This window comes from Miscanthus floridulus, chromosome 4, assembly GCF_019320115.1.
Source record: "Miscanthus floridulus cultivar M001 chromosome 4, ASM1932011v1, whole genome shotgun sequence".
Classification (NCBI taxonomy): Eukaryota; Viridiplantae; Streptophyta; class Magnoliopsida; order Poales; family Poaceae; genus Miscanthus; species Miscanthus floridulus.
The window spans coordinates 38628475-38639726 of NC_089583.1; positions in this window are offsets into that span (position 1 = coordinate 38628475).

Consider the following 11252-nt stretch of genomic DNA (forward strand, 5'->3'; position numbering starts at 1 on the left):
ACAATTTAATTTAATATTTTACTATTTCTAACTCAGCACCAAATCGATGTTATATTACTATGTCGTACTTAAATGGTTTTTCGCCAGTAATCTTGATTAGAAACTATAAATATAATCTTAATGATTTATGCAATTATGCCCTATACGACCTCATTGACATGCTACTAGAAAAACATCACTATGTTTGAAGTGATGAACGTGGGACAAAACAGCATCAGCACTAGGCTGAAAAAAACCATGACAACCGAAGAAATTAAGGCTATAGTCAAATGTTAAAAACTTTTACTGCTAACCTGGACAATACTAACTCAATGTTATTGATTCGTGCCTATGCCTTGTGGTATATCTATAGGGATATTCTAGGCTGCGATGACAAATGCTAGATAAAAAAAAATTGTCAGCGCTAGCACCACGAGTCCACGACATAGCGAGAGGCGAGAAGAGACGAACAAAACCACTCTCTTTCTTGTGAAATGTTCATTGTTGATTAAAGATTATCTAAAATATTATTATTATTATGAAGTAGTGACAAATGCGATATAAAATAGCAATCGTCAAGAAAAAAGAACAAAAAAATAAGTACATGAGCATCTCATATTTTGCCTTTTCACTGCACCAAATTACCATTTTAGAAACTAAGGGTCTGTTTGGCTGGGCTCTGGCTCCTCTGAAAATAGCTCCGGCTCTGGCTCATCTGGAGGAGCTGAAGCCGTTCTGAAAAACGTTTGGCAAAACGGCTCCTTCGCACTAGACGACGTGAACCCACAGCAAGGAGCCACGCAAAGCTCATTTTTTAGGCTTCTCCTGCACAGGCAAAAAATGGCTCCGGCTCTTGACCGGCTCCCCATACGGAGCCATTTTCAAAACAGACATTTGGCACAGCTCCTGCAGGAGCCGGAGCTGAAGCCCCTGCAGGAGCCCTGCCAAAGAGGCTCTAATAGCTCAATCTTAATAATTCATTCCCCTCGGTGTGATATACTAGAAAAATATTACTTGTTATGTAGGGGTTGCTTAGGTGGAAGCGTGAAAACTTGCCTAACATGGACATCAATCTCACCGGCATTGTCTTGGAGGCTTCTGTCCAAGCAAACCCATAGTAACGAACATGGAATAATATACTAGTAAACAGTACTAACATTGAAAATACCATGACAGATAAGGTTATTATTGGCATCCATTATTCAATGATTTTTTTAAATGTTGAGTGCTACTCCAAGATTTAATATTTCACCACCACTAACTCTACTCCATATATAGATGTGACATTATAATGCTATAGTCAAATATTTGAAACTCTTACCACTAGCTAGCTTTGGCTATAAACTACTAACTCAGTTTTTTATTATTATATTATTGCCCTATGCCCTGTGGCATATTTTGAGGGATATTAGCAGGCCGCAATGACAAATGGTGGACAAAATAGCAGCCAGCGTTAGCACCAAGATACGCACCATATCTAAGTACAACAATACCACTAGTATTCCCATATCTATTTCATGCGAAATGTTCATAGTTGACCTAAGATGCATATTAAAAAAATACCTATTATTAGGCTGTAGTGACGGATGCGAGATAAGATGGTAGTCATTAGAAAAATAAAAAACTATCAAGAAAAATAAGGACACGTGTAGATATCCATTCCTTAATATTTATTTTTGTTAATCTATAATTTAATATTTTGCCATTTCTCACTTTATTTGCACCAAATATATGTTACCTTACCATGTTGTAGAATGTCAAAACTTTGACATCAGACATAGAGTAGCAACTAACAACGTACTGAATCTTAATTATTCATGCCCTATATGTCATCGGTATAGTAGAAAAATATTACTTGTTTGTAGTGACGAACATTGGGGAAAATAGTAATTAACACTAGTGTTGAAAAATAACATGACAACTTGGGCATTAAGGGGTCATTGTTCATTGAGTTTTCTATTTGTTTCCAATTGTTGATGTCTAATATATCCAAGATTTAATGTTTCACCACTAGTAACACTGCTCAAAATAGATGTTGGATTATAATTCTATAGTCAAATATCGAAACTGCACCACTAACCTAGAGTAAAAACTACTAGCTCCATCTTATTGATTCATACATCTATCTGTGATATGCTACAAAAACATTGCTTCTCTCTGTGATGAATGTAGGGCAAAATAGTAGCCACCATCACTAAATATCATGACAACTAGGGGGGTGGGGGGAATAAGGGCAATAGCACCCCATATTTATTATGGTTTATATTTCTTTTGAAACCTTCATAGTTTATTATCTAGCGGTAACATTTAGTGTTTCACCATTACTAATCATGGCCCCCATATAGGTGTTATATTGTCATGTTGGCCCCGTTCGGCTGACCTTACAAGTCGGCTTGTTCGACTTCTTTTTTCCAGCCGGAACAATATTTTTCTCTCGCAACAATTCAGCGGGAACAGTATTTTTCAGCCAAATTCAGCCAAGCGACCGGGGCCGTTGTGGTTAAGCGTCGAAAACTCTGACTACTTCCACTCAAAAATCTCGGTTTTACTTTTATATGGAACTTCCTTATTGTACAGCTATTCACGAATGTCCTCGATTGTGAATACTTGGAAGAAAAAAAAATGTTGATTCGTGATACAAGCATTCCAAATGCATCATGCATCATGTTTGACCCCAACCCTACATTCCCAGCAGGAAACCACTTCCATAATAGTACGTGCAGTATCCTATTGAGGGAGGGAGAGAATATCCGCAATAAGGACACGTTCAGAGTTATCCTCCTTTTTTTTTTCCGGCGCGCTAATTTTCTTTGGTAGCAGGAAATAGTAATGCGATATATAATGAATGCCTCACGGCAAATGCGGAAGCACGAGGAGGGCTGCGGTGTGATTCCACGATGGTTTGTGGTACCTGAGCTAAGAAACACACACAACAACAAAAAACAAAAGTCGCCAGCAGTAGGAAATATAAAATTTGTTTAGCCACCCACACTGGTATTAGTATCGGTATTATTATTAGTAGTAGTAGTAGTAGGGTGGCCTATATATGGAGAACAAGTGGTAGATGCATGCATAGATGTACATACATAGGCCAGAGTGGCTGGCTGCAGAATTGAGAAACAAGCGGAAATTTCGGTCGGTCAGTGGGTCATGTAACCACCACGCAACCCAGCTGCACACGCGAGCGACACCCCGAGGAGGATCAGACGCCAAGAGAAAGGAAAGCTAGCAGCTCACTCCCACTCCCACTACCAGCACACACCCCCTCCAAAAAAAAAAAAGTGTGTGTGTGTGGTGGTGGTGGTTACCCGGAATAATTAGCAACGTAACCGCCGTGTTGATCGATGGATGTCTCACGAGCGGATCGAGCGACCCAAGTCGATCAGCAGACGGCAGGTAGAGATCGAGCGAGGCTGCCCGCGGGATCCATCGTCCATCAGCCTGTTCGGTTGGCTGGTTCGTATCGTTGCTGGTTCATGAAGAAGTACTGCTGGCTGGTTTATGTGAGAGAAAAATACTGTTCCGGCTGAAAATTTACGATCATTTACGACAAGCCACAACCAAACGAACAGGCTGCATGATGACGACGGATTGACGACGGGGGAGGAGTGCGATGAGAGGAACGCACGAACCAACGGGCGGTGGTGACCCCTCCGGGCTCCGGGTCAGGCCCGCCGGCCCCGGGAGCTGATAGCCTGACAAAACGGGCGGTAGGTGACGGGTCGCTCGTGTTGATCTCTTCTTCGTTTTCGTGGGCAGCGAGCGCCACGTCCGCACGAGCGGCAGCGCTAACTCATCCATGGGCGCCAGCGCGCGCAACGTTTTCTTTCTCACGATGTTTGATGTCATTGGGTTTCTTCTTTTCTTCTTCTGAGAGGAAAATTAAAGACCGATAAAGCTCCTTTTTTTGTGGTTTCTGATGAAGAAAATGGTATTTATGCCAAGAGATCCTGAGAAGGCCCTATAATTTGCACGATGTGATCCCTGACCAACCGGCTGGCCGACTAACTAGACTAGACTGGGGCAAACTGTTACGTGTACATCGCACGCTGCTACAGCGCGCGATTGGTCGGGGATTTATTGCGACGAATTATTATGGAGGGGGTTCAGGTGGTGGCCAAAAAATCCCTGATTTTATTTTTCCCCTCTGGTTCACTTGGCTCGTGCAATAAACGAACAGCACTAACTGATGATATCGCTCGCTGCCTTCAAGTTCATGTTCGGCTAGACCTAGCTAACCTTGTGTGTTTTCTAGTTGCAGCTGATATATAGAATAACAATAATGCCATGAGCATCTGGAAACTGGAAAATAATAATCGCTTCTGTTACGTTAGTACCATCTCATATTTAATTTAATCTGTTTTCGGTGTAACCTGGTACTTCTAATCATATATCTGTTCACCATCACCAATTATAAGCATATTTTGTCACATCTTTCTGTTTTAGAGCCTCTTTAAAAAGCAAAAAAATTCACATTTTTCATAGCGGCCTGAAATCCTAGTATTTTTGCTACCATGCGTGTCGAGTGTCTAGTTGTTGGTGGGGAAATTAAAAAGGAACAACTTAGACGAAATTGTAGCTCTATTTCAGATTGTTCAGTCGTCCCAGTTCTGGCCCTGAAGCTCTATTTCAGTTAGTTAGACTGTCAAGACTCACTAATCTCATATACACTGGTGAGGTGGACGTTGGAGTAGTATACACCGGACAAGTAACCGTTCTCTCTACAGCCACGCGCTCTCTCACAAGTCACAAGAAGGACCCCTTCTCGCGAGCCCTCTCTCCCACCCTCAGCCTCAATCATCAGAGTGTGGACTACTATAATACGTTCTTCTTAATACTAGTCCCGTAATACTATATATAATGTTGCTTTGGAAGATGGTGACATTCAACCTGCACTATGAACTAAGCAGGTTATCAGATCCAAAGCATTACAAGATGGTACTGATCCCTAGATGAGCATGAGCAGTAACTCCAATCACATTCCGATCACGAAGCTATAAAAGAGAAACTCCACAATCACGGTAGGAGCTTTATTGGCCGTGTCCGACCTGTAGGGTAGCCCGGCCCCCGCGTTGCTCCCCAAGCGGGCGACTTGGGCGGCGCCCCCTCCGCCGCCACCAGCCCGTTCCCCACGCCGCCACCGCGCTGGCCGCTGCTGGGCCTCTTCTCCTCCCTCCCTTCCTCTCTCTCCCGGAGGAGCTTCCGTGTGGAAGTATGTGGCCGCCCGACAGCTGTCCTCATCCCGAAGGATTACGTGGTGGCGGCGGCGGTGGCCCGTACATCTTCGTCAAGGCCATGCTTTGCAGCATGGGGGGCACGGCGGTGTGGCGGTGATGGTGGCAAGCAGCGGCAGTGGACAGTGGCGACGCTGTCTTGCTGCTCGGGACACTTGTTGCAGCTGCCCTGAACTCCAGGGATGGCAATGACAGGCGGCAACCTACGTTTGGCAATGGCGGCACTGAGGCCAGTGCAGGGGGTGGGCGCTTGGCGAAAGCCGAGCCCTTTTGGGCCGATAACGGCGATGCCTCCAGGCGCCGCATACTTCCTTGGAAGCGTCTATCGATCAGCCCTTCCCCTTGCATGGCACTTTGTTCCTGGGTGTAAAACCTTAACCTTCTGGTTAGGCGACGGCGGCGCTTGTGGCGTCGTTCCCCTCGCTAAGGGCGCCGTTTGGAAGCTCGTGCTATGCAGCCATGGTGGTTGCTGACAGGGTGGAGGCCTAGTTGAGGATTCAGGGTTCAGTGTCCATGGCGTCAGAAGGTGGCTAGGAAGAGGGCGTTGACGCAGCGATTGGAGGGCTTGACATCTGCTTGGTGGAGGGCGACGGTCCTGGAGGGACCAGGCGCTAGTTGCGCCCACGAAGATGGCGAGGAGGCCAGCGTGGGCGGCACCCACAAAGTTGGCGAGGAGGCCGGCGTGGGAGATGTGGCCACTAGATTTGTGTTGCCGAGGTGACTACGTGGTTTTGGCGGCGATTGGTCTTGCTCAGCGGTGGTCGTTCCGGCGTAAGGAGTTTTTTTTCTTACTGGCAGCTGGAGGGCCCATGTGGCACTTCTACCTTCGATGAGGCAACTAGGTTGCTGAAAACTACAATGTACGCGCCTAGATCTCGGTGGACGGGATCGACTTGGTGAGCGCCAGAGGCAGCGGCTCACACGTTAGTTTGGTAGCTTGCAGCGGGCTATGGCGGTTAGCCCTGCTTAGCGGTGGCTAGTCAGGTGTGGTAGATCGTCTTGACAGGCGGCGCAAGCGGATCCGATTGCGGGACGGCTACACAGCTTGTAGCGACCTACGGTGGCTAGTCCTACTTGGTAGCAGGCTAGCTCCGTGTGGTTCATCGTCGGTAACGACGGCGCGAGTGGTGACGATGGTGTTTTCGCCCTAATGTCCTTTAGTCGTACGGGGGTGGGCGGTGTAGTGTGGTGGTTTGGAGATGGTGGTGGTTCTCGTTTTTCTTTTTTTTTTAGTTGAGTTTTGGCTTTGTGCAGTTCGTGTCGATGTCTCAATCCGATCGGCTAGAGTTGTTTTTCTGTTCCTTTTGTTGAGCTTGTTTTCCGGCGTGGTTGTTGGTCACTGTTGTATTGTTGTGCCTATTTTGGGCTTATCTTCTTTTTACTATAATCAGTAGCTCTCCTGCCTAATTCGTTTAAAAAACAGTAGAAGCTTTGATAAGAATGAGAGGAGAAAAGTGGATGGGATCTTCATCTACTTTTGGTAGAATATTTGAAAGGAGAGAAATAGAAAATATTTTCAGCAGAAGGCCCGCAACCCAATTCAGGTGGCCACGCTATGTAAGGATGACATTATGCAATACAGGATCGCCATGGCACCAAGGGCAGTTGCAGATGATATTTAGGATCTTCAGAGTGCTTGCTTTCTTTCCCTGTCGTCCCTTTTGTTCCTTGGTTGTTTTTCGTTTTCCAGTAGTCTTTCTTTGGTCCCTCCTATTTTCAATAGTCGTACTCAGGGGAGAGGTAGCTCTATAGTGGTTGGTTTAGTGTTGTAAATACTTGTAAATCGCTTTTTTTTTTCTCTTTTCTATCGTTTAATAAAAACTATGGCAAAGTTTTTGCCGTCCTTTCTAAAAAAACAAAAACAGTAGGAGCATCTGGCTTCTCCTAATTTAAAAAAAAAAGAGAAACTCCACAAACTCACGTTGTACTACAAAATAACGGTTTATAGTCCATGCATACTGTTGTTCAGTACTGATCTGAATTCTTAAACTCCAAAAACTTATCCAATCCGCGCTCATTCTGAGGCTGGATTTTCAGAATATATATAAAAAAAAGCTGTGGCAGTGGCACACAGGCTGTAGTGGGGACCCTGAAGCACGCCTGGAAGCAAGGCACCCCGAAGCAAAGCTGCTCTGTCGATTTCCCCCGGTCCGCAAAATTATAAAGCTTGACAGAGGACTGCGCGCACACGTGTTTGCCACATGCTTTGCAGTGCAGCATCACCCCGAAACAAACATGCGATCCATACTCTCTCTCTCTCTCTCTCTCCATAAGCTTGAGGAACTGTGCATTTGTTCTCCAGCATGTTGCATGTACAGTGTAGACAGATCTCAATTCTCAAGGATGCAATGCAACAGGAGGTCAGGAATGTGCAAACGGAGGTGTGCTTTTGGCGAGGAGACAGCAAAGTCATCGTGCTGCTGCTCTTCCGATCCTCTGCTGTCAAGCGGCGATTAATCTAATGTAATCTACTAGTAGCTACTACTACAACAATATTCTTCTGACTAGACTAAAAGCAGTAGCAAATGATGAAAGCGTGGCTTGCTCAGAGCTCAGAACTCAGAATGTTCCATTCTTTCAACTGTCAGACAGTGATTACAGTGCCATTTTTTTGCAGAGCGGATGGAATTGTTTAATCTCGCTTAGCGTGAGTGCCGCGTCAATGATTGGAATACAATTATGCACGGATGGCCAGCTTGTGTAGAAAGAGAATCTGCTGGTTTTCTTTAACGCAAATAGCTACAAGTACTGCCATGTTGTTACCCACTCCTATATATTTTTTTATTATGTTATAGTAAGATGAAGAAATATAAGGGAAGATTCTGTCGGCATATGTCATATATAGTTTATACTCAACTTATACAAATATAATCTTACAAGAAAACAATTTTCCCCATAGCAAAACTAATTTTCAACAACCAGAGCGAGGCTTGTTCCGAAAGCATTGAGCAATCACACTTTTCTTTCCTGTGATGGTTGAGATTTTTTCCCTCGATGATGGAAGAATTTTATTAATTCAAGATCTTTATATCGAGTAACGCAAACTAAAATAAAAAGCCTAGCAATCTAACAACAATCAATCCTGAGAGACTAACCAATCAACGACCATTTGGGGCCCAGGTGTACACCAGCGGATTGAGGGCTCCGATGGGAGTTTTGAGGATCTACCCAATTTGAGCGCTTGAATAGGGACTTGATGTTTTTCCTCTCATCCCTCAAATTGTGAACAGGGGCCTGTTTAGGATCCTTGCAAGAGTTGATCTAATGTTTTTGGAGTGCCCAAGGCTGCTAGAAGCCAGACTAAGTAATTATACACTCCATCTACCCTCTCATGTGCATACTGATTATCCAAGGCACATGATAGAAGTTAGGGTTCATCTTTGTGTGAGTTAAGCCTTAGAGATTGATAGCTTCGGTTGTTGTACCCTTGTAAGGTTGGTGTGTCGGAGCACTTTAGCTCTTGGTGTTTTTTGGGCGACATCAACTTTTTGAGCTTGGTGTGGAGTGATGGTGACTTGGTGTGCAGAGGACAAGTAGACCCCTTTTTCGTGGAGAAGCTCCACAGTGGACGATGCCAGAGTGAGCGGAAAAGTCAGGTGAAAGTGATGAGCATTTGTGGCTTGCATCATTTGCCTTGGTTGTGCAAATCTTTGTGGCAAGCTCAATGTTGTGACTAGGGGAAGGCTTCATAACCGAAGCATACATTGGTTGAGCTCTGGCATGGACTAAGGGTTGCGGTTTATCAACTGATACTATAAGATATCCTCTTCTCTGGGAGTTTACTCTCTTTTGACTTGCTCTTACTGTACTTAAACTTCTATTTTGTGCTTCTTTTGTGTGGCCTTTGCCTTTTCTAAATTAGCATAGCTAGTTGGTAGAATTAACTTTAAGTTGCAGAAGTCTTTGTTAGTTTGGGTAGCCAGAGCACTTTTGAAAACAAAAACTAAGGACTACATCATGCTAGTTAATTAGTTTATGCATTTTTTTCTAGTGATGTTCAAGTAGAACCCCGGGCTAAGTTTTTAAGAGACCCAAATTCACCCGGCCTGCTCTTGATCTCAGCTTAGTTTTAGGAGACATCTGTTTCTTTCAAAGGAAAAATGTGACATATTGGTCGCCTATGCAGCCATGGATGGCCCCGTTATATATAGCTTAAGGGGTGCAATCTTCTAGTCTCTGTGTAGTTACAGGGATGAAAATGGTAGGGAACGGTTGATAAAACCTTCTAACCATTTTTTATTTCATATTTCTACACGAAAAACGGAAAATGGAATAGGGAATGCCAGTTGGGAAAACCAAACAACAGGAAATTCGGAATATCAGGAGCGAAGGTCAGATACACACGTCGATCGGGTACCCGTCGATAAACTGGGAACAATCGCATCACGAATGTAATAACCATTCAAGTGTGCAACGCAACACAATAGATACAACTAATGTAGATATGCAAATGGTATTAATGTACCGTAGATTAATTGGTTGCTACTAGATAGAACCATAATCCATGTCTGCTAGTCCATCGAAGTGTAGCCTGTATGCCACCCCACCAGAATCACAGCTGCTGGCGACAATGTGGTATTGAGTCGGCCTCCGCTTGCATGAGGCCTGTATGACGCCAGTGTACCATCGGCCTTCACGACACATGCCCCTAGCCATGCTGCAATACCTCAGCCATCAAGCATGCTTGCACGCATGTCGATCCCTCTTTACCGCATCAAAGTTTTGTATGTTGCCGTGGTCATGCTCGCATGCACATATCCACGGTAGGTAGTCGCTCACACGCATGCATACACAGCAAAGGCTCGCATGGTCACGCTGTTTTGGTAAAACCACGCATGCTACTACCTGAGAAGGAAGCAGTGGTCATTGGCCTAGCAGATCATACCAAGGAGGATGTGGGTCACTCACGTTTGAATTTGGACCAATGGATTAAAGGAATATAAAAATGCTGAAAGGTTTTCGGACGGAAGCTTTATCGAACCATGAAAGTTAATTTGAAAGTTTACGATTAAGCCATAAATCTTGCAGATTCTACACGTCTCTTATTCTGGTATAATAGTGCTAACTCTAGACTCTCTGCTTATACATATTTATTTATTCTACCCTCTTATTTTTTTAATCAAATATACAAGAGTTTATATACAACAATTCTATAGTTTAATTGTTGTTTTGCCTAGCTTTAATTTTTCTGAATTAAATAGTAGATTAATTCTAAAAGTTTTCTACACTTTGAATTTAGTTCTAAAAAAATGCTAGTGCAATATCAATATGAATTATACACCATGCAATTGTAAGAATACAATCTTAAATGATTACATTAGAAACATGGTATAAGGTATATAGGCTCTCTAAATCCTGCAAGACCTTAGACTTATCCACCTTTGAGAGGCTCATTTATTTTTCCTAGCATATGAATTTTTGGGATGAATGAATGATTGGTATTGATTCTAAAAATTAACATGTACCATGATTAGATCCTAAAAAATGCTAGGATGCGTCTAAGAATATTTTACATAACCGTCCACTATCTTTTTACACCTCACTACTTATTTACATGTAGTAAACGCGTATGCACATGATTTAGTTATAATGATATATGCATACCTTCGTGAAGAAGAAATATCCTGAACTTGCCCTGAATGGCAGAATGATATAGCATGATCATTGTTAAATCCTGGTAGGATATTCTACTATCATTGAAGTGGAGTAGATCTTAAGCATAATAATTTCTAGTATTACTCTCAAAGAATGAGTATGTGACCAAGCTAAATCCTAAAGGTTTTATGGGACTTACTGCATGAGAAATTCTAGAGGATATCTTATATTATGATGGTTGCATAATATTAGAAATATTAGAAATTAAATTTTCAGCTTATATGACTATATGGGATATAAATCCTACTCTATAAAATACAATTAACTTGAAGCTTTGTGTTAAAAGTTATAGAAGATGAGATATAAAGACGACATTGTCTAATTCCAGAAGAAATGTTTCTTGAAATAGAAGATCAAGAGCATTGAAGTACTAGAAGTATCCAA